Here is a 20,561-nt window from a genome sequence, read left to right as displayed (position 1 = left end):
CATTCTCCACTAATTTGCAATGATCTGTTTTACATTCTGGATACTTGCTGCGAAACCTCAGAGGAGCTGGGGGATAGACAGGGAGTAAAAGCTGGATATAAGAGACCACTCCAGCACAAATATCCCAGATCAATTAACACTATAGAGACACTGCATTAAAAGCTTCTTGTTTCTGAACCCTTCCTAAAAGCCCCCTTGAGCACACAGTCTCACTGTACGTAATGATGGGATAAATTAAAATTGGTAGAGAGAAAGAAAAGAAGAGTCCTAAAACATAAGGAGTTCACCTAAGGAAACATAAACATGTTCAAAGAAACAATCACAAACACAGTAATATCTACAGGCTTAAGCTGGAATCCAGATACAGATTCCTGCTACCTGACATGCAAATAATTGAGAAATCTTGGCTACTACAGTCAGCCTTTATACACTGAAGCCTTCTACAGGAAAGCTTTGAGTACTATCTCATATTGCAGCTCTAAGACATACTTTGAAATTTGGAAGACATACTTTGATGAGGAAGGATAAGGCAGGACGTGACCCCAGGACTTAAATATAGGTTCAAGGGGTGTGTCTATTGCTTTGCTGCAGAGCACATGAGCACTTTCTGAGATCAGTTCAGAGTTGAGATGTTTCCCACTGCTTCTGTCCCCTCAACACACTGTCAAAATTACTACTTTGGTAAGAAACTTTCAATATACCACCACAGGGTTAATTTCCTTTTACCTTCTACTATCACATTTGAGTGCAAAGTGCTCAGCTTGACTAAAAGCTCAAACGGCATGAATAATTTAAGAGGACTCCACTGGGAGGACCATTAATGCCTCAGAAAGCCTTCACTGATCTCTTACCAGTTCTTACTTGCGATATCCTTAAATGTTACAGTACCAGCTTCACATCAAACTCGAAGCTCACATATCTAGCACCTCTCCAGCAGCAATGCCCCCAACAGGCTACAGGGAATTAAAGGGGGGCCAGGAGGGCAGTGGCCCCTGCAGCCTCATGGCTATGCCAGCTAGTGCCTCCACCTTCTCAGCCTGTTGTCAATTGCTCTTCTTTTGCCTGCTGCACCGAGATATTACAACCTTGGTTTAAGTAAAATTGCTTCAACTGCCTTTGAGTTATATTAAGACCTAACAAATGCAAGAAATAGCTTTAATATTTGGGGAAAGTGCTTTTGGCTTTCAAGGATGGCTGAAATCCAACTGGACTATTCACCTTGTAACCCAATATGGACATCGACCTTAGTAGGTGGACCATGTAATATTAAGCTTGGGAAAATTTGGCAATAAAATGAATTATGGTTACAAGAAAACTCAGCCAGGTGCATGCACAGAGGGAAATGGTGAGTCTGAATGTTATCTGATGAGCCACTTGATACATCACACGCCATTATGTATGAAATTACATATAGTTCTTAACTGAATCATTCCAAATCAAATCAGGAAAACACAAGCAGAATTACAGGAAATACTGGGATCTTGGGCACACTGCCCTCAGTGTCTGCTCTCAGTTATGCTATCTGTAAAACGCAATCGATAAATGTAACCATTAAGTAAATGCAAAACATTAGTTCAATTCTTAAAACAGAAAAAAAAAAACGAGGCAAGGACTTGTATGCTGTCATGTGTCAGACGTTTGCATTGCACTACACTGCAGCTATAATACAATTCAAATGCAGAAAATCCTTAAGATTTTTTTATGCATGATTATGATTTCCTTTGGTCATTATATTACTTAGTATGCTTTTCCAGTATTATACATGATCAAATGAAGTACTCTGAAATGAAAGATGCTATGGAAGTGAAAAACATTACTGTAATACCCAATTTGGACATGTTATAGTGGTATGTCTCCTTTATTGCGACGTCTGCTAGGAAACCGATTTGGCCATATCACAGTGAAGTGATAACAAGTGCTGTTTAATCAAGACAGTATTAACATAAATTTTAACTTGTGTCAAGTAGCTTAATGGGAAATTACTGAATATTAAACAGACATAGAATTCTACACCTCTGGTCTTTCAATAAACAAGTTCTTGAGTAAACTAAAATGCACAGTTCAATGTGCAGTCAAAAAAGAGCTAGGTACAACCAGGAAGAGTTGAAGTCAAGCAATGACCTGAAATTTTAAACTTCATATTCAATTTTAAAAAGGTTCAGTACTGGAATGCTCTTCATCTTTGAACTAAATTCAAGATCTTTAACGTGAAAAGTACATCCAGATGTGCTTATAATTAGAAAGTAATAAAAGGTATTTTAATTCATTTCCGGCTTTTGTACATATATGATGCTTCCAACTTGGATGCTTAATCCTGAATAGCTTTTTTATGTTTTAGATGGATAAGCATCAGTGAATTTCTGGCCTTATCACTGTAAAAATGAATATAAATTATGTACCTTCCCATGATAACCCCAGATTATGTGGTTTCATCTATTAGCCACTGATTTTGCCAGTCAACACATCTGCTTACTATTTCCCAGAGAAAAATATAAAACTTATAGCATCCTGACTCAAAACTACTCACAGTACAGTGCGGTGAAGAGCCACCACACTGACATCAAGCAGAAGCCTTTACTGCAAAAGCATAAAATAGTGACAGACATTGCTTTAGATATTCACCCTTAAAAGTAGGGAGATTCCTGAATCCAGTATTAGTAATATAACTGACTTGTCTGAATTTTAAATTAAGATTATTCCACAACATACTTGGTTAGTGAGTGTGTTAAGAGCAGAACAGCACTTATTACATTACCTAATGCAGTTCCTAAGAAAAGGAAGTGAAGTAAAGGAGAAAAAAAAACAAAACAAAAAACCCAACATCAAAAAACAAACCCCAAAACAAACCACAGGGAACAGCCCAGTACCACAAATTATATGCTCTGCAGGTAAAGATGCAAGTTTAGTTCTTAGGACCAGGAAACTGGGGAAGAAGCAAAGTAAAACAGTTGAAAAAAAATAGAGCAATTGTATTTAGGTGCACATAAGACACCCGCATAAGAAGAGACTGCTTTCCTAACTACAGATGAGAAAAGCCAACAGCAGAAATATATCATTATCAAACCATATGCTTCTGTTCTCACCCACCTTTACACGATAACAAGAAGGGACTGATCTATGGAAATATTTCAAATGAAAGCTTCTTAGTCCTCCACACAGAAACAGATGTTGAGACAGGCATGTGTACTTCAGTTTGAAGTGAAGTGTCTCGCTACCTACAGCGGATACCATGCCAAAGAGGTGGCTTTCATTTACTTTCTGTTTCAGTGGAGCAATTAAACATGTCCCTTCCCCACAATGCTAGGAAGAATGTCATGACAGAAGAATAGGTTTCTTACCATGACATGCACACAAAAAGTGTCTATGAGCAGACAGATAGAAGAATGTACACCTGTTTTCATACTGTGCATGAACACATGAAGTGGGCATGGGTCCTAAATGATTACAAGAGCACCTGCAAAGGGCTAAAATGATAGTTGCTAATGCCCCAGTTCCAGGGCTTTCATTTATAGAGCTTAGAAAGAGCCACGACTTTCAGCACAACCATTTTATTAACACTAAAACCCACAATTAAGTAGGCCTTGTTCCTTCCGCTGTCACTTCATAATCACACTGACTGTTCTGAGACTCACACGCTCCCCATCCTACACTTTCCATTCTTGACCTGTGCAAGCTGACATCTCAATAGAAGACAAGAAGGCCAAGCTTTTCCACAGGTCTAATTCTAAAAGCATCGGCTACCTTGAGAGGAGATAAAAAAGAGAAAGTGTGCTGTTGCTGTGGAAACACAGCACAAAAATACCCTGATTAGATCAAGTACCTCTTACAGGATCAAGCCCACTGCCAAACAGTTAATGGAACCTCCTGTAGCACACAGGAAAGGTTACGAGAGGGAACACATTCAGCCCAGATGCTTCACCATCACCCAAATTTCAGGAGATCTGGGACAGCTTTTCAAAAGTAGAGTTCCTCACTACACTTGGTGAGGAAAGGTATCTTGTTTGTGAAAACTATTACCATTACACAAAAGCCCTGAACTGGGAAGCGGATTAATCGCACAGCTTGTTTGAATTCTTGATAGATGTATTAATACAGAGTCCAGGACATGGTGTTTAACAGAGGACTGCAGAAATACCTGGACCTGCCTCAAAGTTTACAGGCTGAATTCAAAAGCGATGCTTTTGAATGGCAAAGAAAATTAACCTACATCCCAGTGGAGTTCTTCTGTTCCTTGCTCCCTAAGAGATGAAAAGGAAATAAATGTGATAATGTAATTAAAGATGACACAGTAATTAGCACAGAAGAAAGTCTGAATTAAGACCACATGGGCACACTTAGTATCAGACTACACTGATTTTTGAGTGGCTTGACTTTAAAAATCATTCTTGTGCATATCTCTTCAGTTTTGTTCCTCTCTCCATTCCCTTTGAGATCCCTTAACTGTGCAAGCCGTTCATACCCTGACCTACATGAACAGTATGAGACTGCAAGAGTCTAATATAAATCCATTAGAGAGATCACTGTAGTTAAAAACAGTATTAATGAGAACACCACATACACAAAAGCCAGATCCAGGTCTTCAGGAAGAAACGAATTGCAAAGTGTCAGCATTAGAACTCCTCATACCATCAAAGATCAGGTGAAACCAGCAACCAGTAGCTATTTGGTACTCTAACCCACTGATTTTGCTAGGACATTTTTAAACGTCAGATGGAGTTGGCAGATGATTCCACAACAGATTAGAAATTTGTTTAGTTTATCAATGTCACCAGACATTAATTGCCTCAACTCTGAATCTTCTACCCTTCCTTCTCATCCCTGCAAAACATCTCACATTAAAAGAAAACAGGCATTGGCAAGCTAGAAGAATGATTATTTTACAAAGGTGTTGTGAAGCTTAATTCATGTTTGTAAAGCCCTTTCATCTGCTGTGAGAACCTTGCTGTATTATCAGTAAGGTCTTTTATACAGCAGAAAGGCTTTGCTAAAATAGCTATACCAGCAAATCAGCCTAGTTGAGATGCAGTTTACACAGGTAAAAAAGTGATTTTGCCAGAACAGGTAATACCAGTTCCTCAAAAAGACAAGCTGTACTGGCAGAAGTACATTTTTGGTGTTATTTAACTGAATCTAGCATAGAACATTGTATGTCAACTAAGGGCAATTTCTCCACAATCCTAAGAAAGGAGAGTTATGCTGGCAAAACCCTGAAGGGTAGCTGAGAGCAACATACTTCAGAGACAACAAATGAAGGGATAATATTTACTGCTTTCACAGTACCAAACCTCTGCATTTATGTGAATGAGCTAGAAGCAATAGAGCCCTCTGTAAAGAAATCCTTTCATCAGCAAATGCATTTGACTTTACTATTTTACACAAAATAATTGTTCAGGGTTTTTTTCTTTTTCTTTACGAAGCAAGAAGCCAAAGGAATAAAAACAAGATAAAGCTTTGGTCAGATATATTCTGCTGAATAGAAAAGAACAGAATATTAACAGCAATAGAATGAAGGCATAGAAATTACTTCTACAACTGCAAAGAACACAGACTGTGGTACAAGAAACTAGTTCATGCGACACCCATTTTCAACTGTGGTATTATTTTCTACTCAAGACCTCAGTTTAGATGTTTAGAACATCTAATAACCATTATTTGTCTCTTAACAAAGGTGGAGAGGCGCCATCATGCCAGGTTCCTAAACTTGCCTTTTTTTTTTTCTACTTGCCATATTTTTTCTAGTCATGTTTAGCATTCTTCTGAGCTGGCTGGGGTTGTAGCCTGCAGCTACCATCATTTGCACATTTACATTTTGCCTTTCAACATTTCAGCAAATCTGCAGTAAATCTTACCACCTAAGGGCTTGCTTCAGGTTTTTGTTCAGTAAATACCTGTATTTATTTTAGAAGTGTGTCTCTCCATATCCATCTTCAGTAGCACAAGACTTTCTAACACCCACAGCACCCAATCTATGCACCACAGTATCAGACTTTGACAGAGCCATGTTTCAAATCTGTGATGGGTTGCAAACTGGCTAAACATTTTCCCATAAACTGATGCAGATCAGATGTGCTTCAACCTGGAACAGATCTCAAAATCCAAAGACAGAAATTGTCACAGTTAAGGGAAGTAATCTACTTAACAATATGGAAAATTTGTTTTTCATATGAAAGATGGTTTCATTACCAAATTTAAGCAGGTGTTTTCAGTTGCTTTCCACTGAAAAGTAAAGCTAAATATACTTTAAAGCAAAACTAAATACGAAACTCAATCTTCTCTGCTACTGAGATGAATTACAAAAAGACTAGCTACTGGAAATCAACCAGTAACCCATTATTTACTAACATAGTACTGTAAAATCCACAACCACATACCAGGACTACCTAATGTGCTGCCTTGCTAAAGCTAAGAATTATTTGTGACCTCTGAAATGATGAGAATAATAATAAGAGGTAATTTATATTTACTACATGTTCTCTCAGTCACCAGTGTACTTGTCTACATAGCGTGAAGAACAGCACTGACCTAAAACCAGACTTGACAGTTCTGGACTAGGCTTAAAAAGAACAAGGTTCAAATGAGAGCCAAAACACATGAAATCTTTTTGCAGATTGGCTAAACTACAGACCAAACCTAAAGCACCAAAAGGCTGGGCTGTCTTGCTTCTAGTTAAGAAGCACTCACCTGTCATGAGAGCATTAAAAAAAAGCTGGATCAGCTTTCCTTTTTGCACTAGCGTGTATTTTCCATGTAAGCAGCTGTTCCTAATCAATGAAAGTCAGATATTAACACTTCCTAGGTTACGAAAATTTATGTCACAGTCTTATTTCAAAAACTATAAAGACATTTTCCTGACTAGCTGTGTGCCATAGGTCAGACAGCACTCCATTTGCTGTGCTTACAGCATAGCAATCATGTACCCCTCCACTCTCCATAGCATCCTCCATCGGTAACACCAGAACGTTTGCATGAAGATCAAGGACAGACTATGACCATTAAACATTAACTACATTTCCAGCTGGAAAAGTTCATTCTTGCTTTTGGGATGCTCAAGAGGAAAATTCAAGGCTAACCACCTTTAAAGACAAAGCTATCTTTCTTCCCATTGCACTCACTTCTCTGTTTTAGCTCCTTCCCATCCCTTCTTAACTGTCATCTCCCATCTCACACTGACTGAACCCTTCATTTCCTCCCAGAAGAGAGTTCACAGGGAATGTGCAATGTTCAGTGCATAATCTTTCAGTATGCCCTGGGTCCTGCCTACACGAAACTGTTCCTTTGCTGAGCACATCCTGGCAGTAGAGTTTAGCTAAAGTATTTGAAGCAAAAGCCTGAGAACAAGTGGAGGCCGAGGCCAGGCCTCCCAAGTGGAAGGTCACCTACTCTGAAACATGCCTTCATCACTGACAAAGATATCCCACATTTATCGTTGCAAAGTTCAAGTACACTTCAAGGACAACTTTATTTCTCTTGAGCAAAAATGGAAGAAAAGGCATACACTCAGGTTGAGGCTTTTTCCCTTTTAGTCTTCTGGAATTTACAACTGCTCCGAAGTTTCTGCAGGGGTAGAAATGAAATGTAAAGGGCAGAAACAATGGTTATTCAGAATGATCAGCTGTTCTGTTCTACACTGAAGCACAAAGCCACAACCACAGAAGAAATACAGTTAAATGTTGAGGAGCTCATTTCTACTGAGAGAGGCAGCTGAAGCACCCTGAACAGTATGGGAAGACTGAGGCTACATGTTTTCAGCAAGCTTGCACAAGTAAGTTCAAGCTGTTGCTTTTGACCTTTGATATCCTTCATGATTTATGTCCTGAACCACTAAGATCAGGAAAAAGTCTAGAACAGGTCAGAGATTTAGCCAGTAAAGAGCATTTACATCTCAAGGAAGAACTTCGTAGTTCTAACAGAATGGAGGTTCACAGACTTCCAGAGCATGTTACAGCTCATGTACTCAAACTTTCTGGGGATGACTGGAGGAAGGATAAATACAGAGGAACAAAACATTAAATTTTTTTATATACAGGTTTTGTAGCTCTCAAATACAGATGAAGATTAGAATTAGATCTACCTACACCTAAAAATAGTTACTGTACAGGAACAAAACAATGTGGAAGAAATATGCAGAACTGAAGATATACCAATTTTGCACAAAGGTCTGTAGTACAATCCAAATCCAGAATTTCTTGCCTATTAGGCATCATTTAAAAAATTAAACCATAAATACATGATTTTTTATTCTTTTTTTCAGTAAAAAAGGCAAACCGGAAAAGCAGAACTCCAGGAAATCAATCGGTCTGCCTAGGAATCTATCTGTGCACACTATTTCTTTGAATGTAAAACACAGGCTTCAAATGCAGCTGCACCTATTTCATAATTCAAATCATCATCATCTAACTGTAAAGGCAGTGAAACAGTCTCTGCTTACACACAAGGTATCTATGACAAACCATCAGTTCTAATCAAGGAAAATGCCTTATGGACACACTGGTTAGAAAATTATTCCCTTTTGGCCTCTGAGAAACAGCAGCGAATTCCAATTTGCCCTCATTTTAATATATGGCTGTATTTTAACATAACAAACATACCTGGATGCAGTTTTATCACTTCTTTCACAAAGGAAAAGAGGAGTCAATTTTTAGCTGAAAACGGGTCTGAAAAATGCTACCTTAAGACCGAACATTCAAGACACTTTGAATGAATATGCTTCTTCTACCCACCAAAATGTGAAACACTTAAAACATTTGTGGAAAAGCAGTGTTACATTGATAAACAATTCTCTCATAAGTTTTTTCTTGAAACAGCTGTAAAGCAAACACTTGAAGATCAAAACTGCACAGTGTTACACTCCTCCCCACTTTCCAGAGCATGCGTCAGAGCCAGTGTCTTGTGCAGAAGAGTACCTATAAAACCGAGCAGACAAACCCAAGCCATGAAAATCTGTAATGTGATCTTATAATAGCTGATCCTAAATTAATTTTATAATCCTAAGATTTGAAAAGGTGAAGGAAAAAAACCCAACCAACAGTGCTGGGTATGTTTCATATAACCATCTGAATGGCTCTATTGTCTCTTTCGTCATGCTGAAGTTTGCTTTGTCATTGTTTTCATCTTTCCTTTTAAAATAGCCTCCTGCAGCTCTAGGCTAAAGATCTTCCTGGAGCTTCTATGTGACAGCTGCAGTATCTTAGCCATCTGTTTAATTTATATTTGCTAATGCAGCTCCTGCTGTTTTCAACTGACAGCTTTTTTCTCTCTTATTACCCCCACACGGGAAATCATTGCACTTGCCAAAGTTTCTCTGTAGTCTCAGATGTCAAATCAAGTCTAGTGACAAAAGGTGATGAATGAGGCTCCTATATACCTCCCTTTTGTTTTGTTAAAATTATGAAAATCTGTAAGGGGGGGGGGGGTGTCATGTTATTTCTTTAAAGAACAATTGTAAACAAAAAGAAAGGAAGTGCAGAAGCAAAGAGGGAGACAGTAAAGGAAATCATACCCCCTTCCTTTCAACACAGCAATTCTGGGGGAAGGTTGAGGCTGGACGATCTCCAAGATACTCTCAGGAACAGAATATCCATTCCATATCAATTCAGTAAAGCCATGATTCAACCTCTTCAGTCATCTACATCCACCTACCTCACCACCTAAGCGCAGGGTTTACATGACTACTGATCTTCCCCCACCTGCAACCAGCAACTTTTCTGGAGTGCTTTGGATCTCAGAAGTATTCACAAGTCAATGTGAAGTGAAGGAGGCCCAAGGCCTGCATGATGCAATGCCAGTAGTTACTGCCATCCTGTAAAGCCTCCTGCAGAAAGGTGCAGGGCTTGCCCTCTCGGTGCTATTAAGAGACACTGGATAAAAGCACAAACTGACTCCTGAAACAGACATCAGCCCTATACAGACAGCACAGATGTTACTGTCCCTGGAGCTACCCTAAAGCATGACAAGAAGAAGATTAAAGAGCCTATCCCAGCTGAAAAGTGGCATCAGGTTTAACAGAAAACTCTGAAATTTAACACAGATACCGCTGTCCTGCTTAAAATGGTATGAGCTGAATCACAGTGAGCTCTGCAATACCTGTCCCAGATAAGGCAGTACTCCCTTGAGGACGACATTTCAATAAGCCCCAGCCCAGAAACAGCCACATTAAACACCAACAGCTGCACATAAACCAAATCCAGAAGCAGGACCACTCTTCCTTTCTGAATTCCCCTTTTCAAAACAACTTTATTAGGTGGAGAGACACAAAGAAAATTGAAATGGGCACTTCCCAAAGGGCTGGAAGATTTATGCTTTCCTGTGCCAAAGAGAGCCCAGCACAACAGCTGATAAGGAGCTAGCAGGGATGCATGTCTGAGACAATACTTGTGAGACAACAAGTCATAATCTCTTATTACCACTGTTCCCCTAAGATGATGGTGAGAAATTAAATCCATTGTTCTGACACTCTGGAGTTGGCTACAGCTCCTAAAATCAAAGCAACCCATAGGATGGAATTTGTGACAGCTCCCTATCTTGTGCACAATCATTCCACCAAGCTCTGGAGGATAAAGTCACTTGAAGCAAAATGAACATTTCTGCTTTTAAAAGTACAGCAAGCTAGTGCCAAAAACAACTAGTGGTGCACTCTGGAGAAGGTTATTTCTTCATCTTGTGGCTAAGAAGGCCAATGGCATCCTGGGATGTATTAGAAGGGCGGTGGTTAGTAGGTCTCCTTGAATAATTTTAGTACAAAAAGTTGATCTTTGAAAAGCATATTGGACAAAAAGTGTCTATAAATATATAAAGGGGGAGAGAAGTGGCAAACAATGATAATGGGTGCAAACTAACACAGAATAAACCTTCTTCTCAGAGCAACCTCATTCCTGTGTAACCTCAGACCTAATACAATAGCTACACCATACATTAGGACATTATATCCTTTCCTACCTAGAAGATTTTGTACAAGAGCCAGACAAGTCAACTTTTAATTTTCATTCTGTATCTCTTTCCATATGTAAATATACATAAATCTTGATATACTTCACTACAGTACTATTATACAGTAGTGTAATAGAGACTAAGTACGCAGCACAGATTCTAAATCTTTTATAACTCTGTGTCAATACCACTGGGGGTGGGGAAATCACCTCAAGGAAAGCCTGAAGAGTCACTACTCAGCTTCAGTTGGTTACTCATACTTTATGTCATTTCATAAGTAACACAATGAAGAAACCATGAATTACTGAATTATAATAATGTAGCTATAATGTCCCAAGTCACCAAAGATTTGTTTCTTATCAACATACTGAACCAAAGACCCACAGAATCTGAATTCTCTCAGTGTCCCTGTCTACCATGCTACCCAGGACAAAATTACCCTTCGTATCTGCTCTTCCTTACCTCTAGCAGTGTATGTGCTGTCTCAGGAAGAGCTGTGTGGTACCAGACGCAGACTGAGTGAGAGCACCAGGAAACTGGGGAAAGAGAAGAGGTTTTGTATAAATATGCATATTTGACAGTGTAAGGCAGTAATATCTGCCAAACTATAAACATTCTCCAGCCAGGGTATCTGATTACCTTCAGTACCTGAACTACTACACTTCTCAGCTCAGGAAATGGAAGTAAGGTAGTACTGATTTTAGCAATTCCTTCAGCAAGGCAATGGAACAACTGAACTGAATGAAAATCACCCAAAGTCACAAATAGGATAAAAAGATTAGAGAAGGACTGTAAATCAGACATACTGGACTTATCTTTTCAGACAGATTTTGTTTGTTTGCTTGCTTTCTCTTTCTTCCTGGGTTAATAAGAATTATCAAGTCCTACTTTGACTAGGCTCTGGTCACATGCTACTGAAGAGGAGGCTCAGCCACGTGCTGTTGCTCAGTCTATTAGAGATTATTGTACCTGTTAAGCAGAAATGGCTAAACCAAGGGCTAGGAAGAGCCTGGGATTCCAGCTGAAAGGAAGAAGACGGTGCACAGCAAGGTGCTCCCCTAAGTGAGTCAAGATGTCTTGCACAACATGACACGACATTACAGATGACTCCGCATAACAAATATTGCAAAACTAGACACAGAAAATAAGAACTTCAACATAAGATGGCAACAGACTTTACAACCACCTCACTCAGTCGATTTATTCTCTGTAGACTATCACAGCCCAAGGACAGAACAATACTTTTCTACCCCTTACAGGCAAACACAAGTCAATATAAGAAACACAGAATCATTTAGGTTGGGAAGGAACTTTAAAATCATCAGGTCCAACTGCCTAACACTGCACCTAACACTGCCAAGTCTACCACTAAGCCATGTCCACCCCATCTACACATCTTTTAAATCACTCCAGGGATGGTGGCTCAACCAGGGCTTGACAAACCTTTTGGTGAAGAAGGTTTTCCCAATATCCAACCTAAACCTCCCCTGGTACAACTTGAGGCCATTTCCTCTTGTCCTATCACTTGTTACCTGGGACAAGAGACTGATCCCCACCTCACTACAACCTCCTTTCAGGCAGCTGTAGAAGGTGATAAGGTCCCCCTGAGCCTCCTTTTCTCCAGATTAAACAACCCAGGTCCCTCAGCCATTCCTCATAAGACTTGTGCTCCAGACCCTTCACCAGCTTCACTGCCCTTCTCTGGACACACAGAACATTGCTTCCGTGGGAGGTTATGTTACTTTAAGTAGTGTATTCTTGTACACCTCCTTTTGGACACTTTCACCATTTGAAAACAGTATCTAAGTGGAAAAAAACCAAAATACTTTACTGGCAGAAAATTTTCTTCTTTTTTTCCATAAAATACCTCTGCTATACAATCTCTTAGCACATGCAAACCACACAGGCCCACAGGCTTTCCTGGAAGCAGGAAACAAAAAAGCACATTTGCTGTTCACACTGCAAAGATAAAAGATACATCAAGCTGAGTATATTTGTTCTAGGAAGAAAGCCATTATTCAAGGGTAGATGCATTTAGCAGCACAGTCAGGTACAGGATTATTTGCCCTCTCAATCTTTTCCATAAATGTTCTGAACATTGAGCATCCCAGGAGAAAACATCTGAACTAAATACTTTATTCTTAGTTTGGTCAGACACCAATTGATACAGCCTTCAACCAAGCATTAACAAATTAAGTCAGCTTTCCATTGTCCAGGATAGTGGGAATGGGTATAGGCAGATAAGGGGAAAACCCCAAGCACACAAACCCTGCTACTCCGAGGTAAAAATCCAGTGTCTGCACTGTGCGGTGCTCCAGGTTCTTGGAAGACTTTTAGCTGGCCTACTGAGTCAGCCCATAAGAAACCCTATATGACAAATCTCAGAGCAGAAGGGATCCTCAAACTGTTACTATCATCAGGTCCGTGGCTCTAAGTCTTGCAGAGCCAGAGCATCATCCCAAACCCGTAAGCTGTGGACCCCAGCTGGATCCTCAATGCTCCTCCAAAACCAGCTTCCCAGTGTCCCATGTTCCAGTAGCACAAAGCAGGCACATCAGCAGTGGCTCTCAGCAAAGCTGTTGAAGCCTCAGCAAGTAGATTAGCTCAGGGTCTCAGCCATGCAAAAATCCATGTCCTGCTCTCAGGGCTGAACATGGGATTTCTGTACAGGTAACTTGCTACCAGAATAATGTACCCATGGAAAAATAAAACATTAGCTGTAAAAAAAATTAAAAAGAAAGGCCAATTTCAGTGCCTGCACAGTAATTCAGAGGTAAAAATTAACCTATCATGCTTAGAAAGGCTATTTGTAACATCCCCCATAGTGTGTCTGAAATCCTGTCCTTTCAAGTTTTGCCTGTGTGCATTCCTCTTCACTTCCCAGCATCCTCAGGCATTCCCCAAGAGCCACTTCTTTTAAGAGTATAAAGACAATACTTTTAAGGAAATCAGACTTGACTGGGTAGGTTTTCCAACGTATGCAAACAATATACTCAGTTAAGCATGACTGTTCATACATACACAGCATTTAAACCCCAGGCCATTACAGACCGTAATACTGACCACCCTGAACCTTAGCTCTGAGCTCCAACACGTAGGGTCATAGCCTTCCCCAACAAGGCGAATTCTAGTCTACTTTAAGCACAGACGGAATAGCTTTCAACAAACTGCAAATAATTAAGAAGTTTTACTCTCCAGAAAACCAAGTTTTGTTACTCATCTGCTCTTCAGGTGCCTAGATTTAAAATGAAAAGTCAAGTACAGCTGCTCACAGCTGATAAGGCCTCATGCTTCTGGCATCTATTTATATCCATGATCCAGAGTAACAAACCCACATAATTTAAACTACTGAAACAACTGTTGGATAAGATATGGAAATAGGTAGATGGGCCTAGAAGGCACCTCCCTTACTGTATAAATCCCTTCCTCAGATCAAGAAAAAGCACATTTGGGTGAAGATGATGAAAGATCCATACTGTCTCTGAAGGTCAACTGCCAAAGCAGAGAATCTCAAAAACAATTTCCAAGGTAGAACATGATGGCAGCTCCTGATGGCATCTTGTTGGTTCTTGTCTGAATGGTTCTCTGCCAAGCCAGTTAAATGTCTATCGACTGAGGTCACTATCATGCTGTTTTGTGTACAGGCAGATCCTGCTGCTCAGCACTGCTCAGGAGCAGAAGCACTGCAGGATGACGCATGGGACCATGCATTTACTGTTTGTGATTAACCTCAAGCAGCACCTGATTTGTAGGGCTGCAAAGCATAGATGAAAACACAAGTTTAAGGTCCCAGGAAAGAAGGAAGAGGTAATCACTCCTATGGGTCTAGGCCCAAGAGACAGCAAATGTGAGAAGATGACAGAGAAGCATATGGACAGAAGTGTGTGTCCACCTACAGCTATGCCAGCTTGGCCCGCAACTGATTGTCTCCTGCAGATGACATTCTGCTCAGCCGAGTCTGAAAACCCCTGCATAAGAGAATGTTACAACTCACAGCTATTACACTACACTGAGCTACTGCTTATAGAAGAAGAAACCGCAGCTTGCCCTGTACTCATCTGCAGCGTAATACTGCTCTGAGCTCAGTCAGTTACCCAAAAGCATATTACAGAGGAATGTTAAAAGCTTCAGGGTACAGATCCACAAAGAGCCTAAAAACCAATGTTAGCAGCTACCAGCTAACAAGGTGGATCCCACATCCCTGACCATTTGTAGCAGACTGATCCAAGTAACTAATCCATCAAAAAATTATTGATCTGTCAGATTTATGAGCTGATCGAATGCACTGTACAGCTGCCTGACTGCAGGAACTGAAGCAAGACAGAAATGCCACAACTGTGGCAGATGAGAGCAACCCTGACCTTTCCAGGACAAGCATAGTCTGAGATCACCTTTCACAAAATAGTTTCTTTATTATACAGACTACAGGGGAAGGCTAGGGATACAGAAGCAGGCTAGAGAATATCCTAGTCCATTAGAGCATGTGTTTGTGTCTTGTCCTAAATCTCAAGAACGATTGTGCAACTGAGACACTGGTTATTTCCAGCTAAACTTTTAAACTGTAAAATGGTAACAAACTTTGAATATGTTCCAGCAGTCAAAACTCTGCACAAGAGTGAAATAAGCAGCATTTTCAAAAGCTCTCCCTAGTGTGCCCTCATGTTTCTTCTACAGCATCTCTCTGCTGGGAAAAATGTGAACTTTTATTTAAAGCAGAAGCAAATATCACTCTCAGATCTCTCTTCCCCTGCTTCTCTCCTATCTTTCTGCTCTACTGATAGAATAAAAATCCACTATCACAGCTGGGAAGAGCAATACAGAGCCAACAAAAGACAACCAGACTGGGTGGGAAGGGATGTATTGGTATAGAGTCTGGAACAAAACTATAGGAGAGGATTTCACAGGGACAAATCTGAAAGAGCCAGCAGCTGGCCTTCAGGCATACACTACCCAAATACATCCAAGTTATAAGGGGCATCCCTCATGTTGCCCCAGATTTGACTCCACCCCACAACAGCTTGCTACTCCTAGTCTTTCTGGTAAACTGATGTCAAACACCTATTCAGAAATCCAAGGTTAGAGAGGATAATATTTACATTAAAGAGATTAATCCCACTTCCTGTTATGCCTCCTATGCTATATTTTGTTTTACAGTTTTTCATTTTGATTTTGTGTTCCAGATTTGGGTTATGACAACAGGAACTCCAGTTGATACACATAATGTAAAGTAAATGAAATAAATACAAGCCTCAGCTCTGAGAACCTGGTGCTCTACATCCGTAGATAATGCAAGCAGCAACAGTATGTGCGCAATGCTTAGGCACAAAAAAAAAAAATCAGGAAGAAAATCAATCTCAGACACTGACCAAGTCAATTTTAAGTATAAAGTAAGCCAGATGCAACAGAGTGACTTGGGCAGGGATTACTGGCAAAGCAACTTACCTGAAATTGTAACATTTTTTCCAGTCAAACCCTCACAAGTATTCAGCAATTATTCAAATCTCCCATCCCTGATGAGCAGTAGTACTGCACATCTGAGTGTTTTAACTAGCAGCCACATGGTTTATGAAGCAGCCAGACTGCCAGGTAGGAAAAATGATCGCCTGTTGTGCTGACCCAGCACAGAAACACATTTTGTCTCAGCTGGAAATTGCTCTTACACAACCAGCGCTCTCAATAGACTAGAAAATAGCTTAGATACCTGATATCATAGATTTTAATATTCTGACTGTGGATATGGCCATCAAAATCCTCACTGCCTCTCATTCCTCACACACTTAATATGTTGATTTAATTATATGCCTGTAATTCCGTGTATATTTTACAGGAGGCAAAAGGTAGAGAGATTCCAGTAAATGACACTTGAAAGAGAATGAGCAACTAGAGAGCACGATGCTCTTTTTTTGCATGTAGACCAGCCTATAATAAAAGGCTTAAAAATTCACTTGATCAGAGCAGGTAGGAAGCCTTAGCAAAAGCTAAACTAAAATTAATTTTCCAGACTTAAAGGTTTTAAAGGTAACTTGCAAAGTATGAATCAGTGAAGAGCTGTCTTCATAAATCCATGGACAGACAGCTTCAGTCTGAGAGCTTTTTCCCTAGCTGCAGTGAACAAAGCTTTGCCCACCCTCACTGACTGGGGCACCAGGCAGCAGGGACAGGAGTAGAGCTGAAGCAAAGAAGGTTGAATCCATGCTGCACCGGCTGGGAAAGCTCTGAATGGAAACGCTGGCTCTGAGTAAAGGTACAGTAAAACATCTAGGAAACAGACGGAGATTTAGAGCTGGATCTTCCTCCAGCTGCCTGTACATAAATAGGAGGCAGAAGGCTTTAGGGAGAGATCAGAAAATGACAAGCTCTGCCTACTGTTCAGATGAGAAAGGAGAAGGGAAAAATGAATCAAACAACTCTGAATCTAAAATGAGTGAGACATTAAATAATTTTCTAAGAATAATTTAACCAAAGACCAGATGGGATGAAGCAGAGAAGCTACCAGATGTGTCCTAATCATACAATTTATTGTTGTTATTAAGTCAGTCCAATAATCATTAGGGGAAACATAAATAAATAAAGTGAACAAACAAACCCCCACAAAACCGAATCGAGTAAAGGCTGATCCTGGCAGTGGGAGAAGGAGGCATTTCAGGGGGCAGAGTGATTCTAAATGTATCCATACTGAAAAATGGAAGGTGTTTCTTCAGAAGTTGAAACCAGTCAGCAATACCCAGAGAAATTTTTGACAAGCTCTAAAATTATTAGCATAACAATCCTCACAGAGTGGGAGAGGAAGATTGCGGATTTCATCTCATGCAAACTCACAAGCAGGTAGGAGTATATTTTTTTCAGAGGGCCAATATCTAAATCAAAAAAGCCCCAGCAGGTTAACAGATTAAATGGAAATACACATGTAAGCCCTGATGCTGTTTTCAGCTCACTTAAAAATCACTATGTTAAAACAGATGCTCACCCTTTCCCCTATCCCTTACAAATGGTAACATGAAGCCAAGTGCCTATTAGGAAGCTAATCCCAAACTACAGTATCATTCTGTGTCCCAAAGGACTTCCCCCCTTTTTTCCTCCCTGTATCATTTTCTTTCAACTCCATCTGACAAGAGTGATGTATTTACAATAAAAAGAAGCTGCTTCAGCAGTGTGTTTTCTTTTAATCTGAGTTTTTGCAGTACCCCATCCAACTAGGTCCAAAGGAGGAAATCAAAGTCCTGCACATTATCTCATATGACTAAAAGTCATGGGTAACTGAGTCCATTATGCATGCATCCCTCTAGGGAATCTCTAGTTTTGGTAACAGAAATACTATTACAATCTTTGCAATAAACTAACTAACGAATGGGATGGTATATGCATATATATATGTATATAATAGATATGGATATATATAATATACATATTTTATTTTTTATTATTATCTAGGTATTGTCATACACACATGCCTTTCTGATGCAGGAATTTAAAATTCCCTTTTAACACATCAGTGGCCAAACAGCTAACACATTAACATTTTCAGAAGTGGTTTGCACAACAGGTAAAGTGACTGCACAGTAGGAAAACTCCAGCAGGGAGACAGCAATCCAACAACAAACAGGACATAAAACATCAAATGGAGAGCGAACTCTTGAGGAGCTAAAACAGATGCAAAAGCTGTTGGCGGCAGTGTGAAAAGATTTGTTTAGCAAGTTTAGGAACATAGAGAAGATGTGGAAATATTTATCAGTGCAATGTACTGAAAAGACATACCGAAAGAGAACAAATTTCCACATATGACCTTAAAAAAAATGAAATGGCACCCACTAAAGTATACCATTGGTATTAATTTCTATGTTGGTATAGTCCTGACACTGCGAATTTTCAGAAAGCTCACAAAAATCCCTTCCCTCACCCAACAAGTGTATATTCATGGAATGCTTCCAGCTGGAAACAATGTCTGATTTCAAATCATAAAATTTAGTAGCTGTTACTTCTAGAACTGAAATGCAAACATCTATCAAACCATGCCAGGTATTCACTTCTCCCAAACTCTGTTAAGTGGTCATCAGACAAAATAATCCCTCCAGTAAAAAGAACAAGCTTAAGCCCTTCAGAATAAGCTGAAAATTCTCATGATCCCCCTATAAAATCATAGTTATCTTGGATGAAAAGTAATACATCACAACAAAGAAATATTATCTATAAATTTTTGGATTTTGGATTTTGTGCTTTGTAACTCCATTTCATGCACTTCAGCAGTATCCCCAACATCCTATTTCAACCTTGGGCCTGTCAAGATCCACAATTCAACATATTCATTATTAAAAGGTACCTTATTCAGAAAGTTGTTTTGACACTGCGTTAATAATACAGTGCGTAGGCAACCAGTACATATGGGGACTGCTAGAATCTCACGAAAGACAGACTCTCCTGCTAACTTCAGCATCACAGCCAGGAAACCAGGCAAGTCAGACTGCAGCAAAGAAATTCCACTTCTTGTGTGACGTGGCACTAACATGAAGGCTAAAAGAGTATATACAGGAGGAACAGGTTATTGCCAGAGCATGCACTATATTCATTCATTCCTTACCTTTTCCTTTACATGGCAGAAGTTACATCACCCCTTGAAACACAGTCATAAGCAGGAGCAAGACTTGTACATGAATCTTTCTTTCCCTGAGTGCTCTGGGGAAGCAGGAACATGCACTGAAGTGAGCATTCATGCCTCAGCCAGCTTGAGGACAAGGCTCTGCACCAAAGTCCTTAAGACCTTCTCACGGCTGCTGATTTCATCCAGAGCACTGAAAGAGCATCTCAGCAGGACACTGCCAGCCTCCTTTTCAGCTCCCTCTCGCTGACTGCCAGTCTCTGGCAAGTGAAATGTCAAGAACCAGGCAGGGGCGGTGTTTGGAGAAGGAGGGATAAGAGATTCTCACCATCCATCAACCTCAAAACCTATTCAGCCGACAACTTGAATGGAACTGGCATTTCATTCTCCATGGTAACAAGAGATGGAAGGAGGTTGGAAAAAAAGAGAGAGAGGGCAGACCCGGGAAATCTTAATGTTGAAGAAGCAGGGAAAGTTGCAAACTTTGCAACTTCTCTTTGCTGTGCAAGTTGCATGTAGAAGAGGGAAAAGCCTCTTCCTTCCCTGCACGGTCCCCAAGACAAGTTGGCCCACAGCCATGATGAGGTGCCGTTTCTGTGAGCAGTGTATTGATGTGGGGGGTGGGAATCCCTTATTCTGCACCAGTCCTGCCCAAAGGAAAGACAAATGCATTCTGAACACTGGGAGTTAGGGAAAGCTGTAGATTATTGCCTCACAGGAAAAAGAACTGCCTGAAAGGGAAAAAGATACTGTCATTCCCTGTATAGCACTGCACATGTACAGATCGAAACCACTGATGCCGACTCAGCCTGTGCGCCAGCACTGACCACAAACTGGAGTGGAGAATTAGCACCACCTGCTCTGTACCTTACGTGGAAGTAAATGTCTACTGCTTCTACTATGCTGGAATCACTTAGATGCACAAAGAAACAGTGTTTCTTCTTTCCTGAGGCACACCAAAATGAAGCCTGGAAGCAGCGAGATTTAAAAGTCAGGCAGCACCTTTGCTGAGCTCATGGGAGCGCTGGGTAAGTCAGTCCAT

At 40.2% G+C, this 20,561-nt stretch overlaps 1 protein-coding gene across 4 annotated transcripts in view; it reads right to left on the bottom strand.

The window, feature by feature from the left end:
* The window catches only part of NDST2 (N-deacetylase and N-sulfotransferase 2), a 136,694-nt gene that overhangs the window by 72,060 nt on the left and 44,073 nt on the right, over positions 1–20,561 (bottom strand). The window contains exon 1 of one of the 4 annotated variants that reach the window (XM_062639536.1): positions 19,502–19,744. The exons of 2 other annotated variants lie outside the window; for them this stretch is intronic. The gene's annotated coding sequence lies outside the window, so the exon portion shown is untranslated. Of the gene's footprint in view, positions 1–11,388; positions 11,464–19,501; positions 19,745–20,561 lie in introns of those variants that run through there. One more of the 4 variants, XM_062639498.1, reaches the window with a different exon arrangement.

Source organism: Pezoporus occidentalis, unplaced genomic scaffold (assembly GCF_034315485.1).
Source record: "Pezoporus occidentalis ecotype Australia unplaced genomic scaffold, CSIRO_AGI_Poc_V1 ctg116, whole genome shotgun sequence".
Lineage (NCBI taxonomy): Eukaryota > Metazoa > Chordata > Aves > Psittaciformes > Psittacidae > Pezoporus > Pezoporus occidentalis.
Note: the sequence above shows the minus strand (reverse complement) of the source record. Positions and strands in the feature narration are given on the sequence as shown.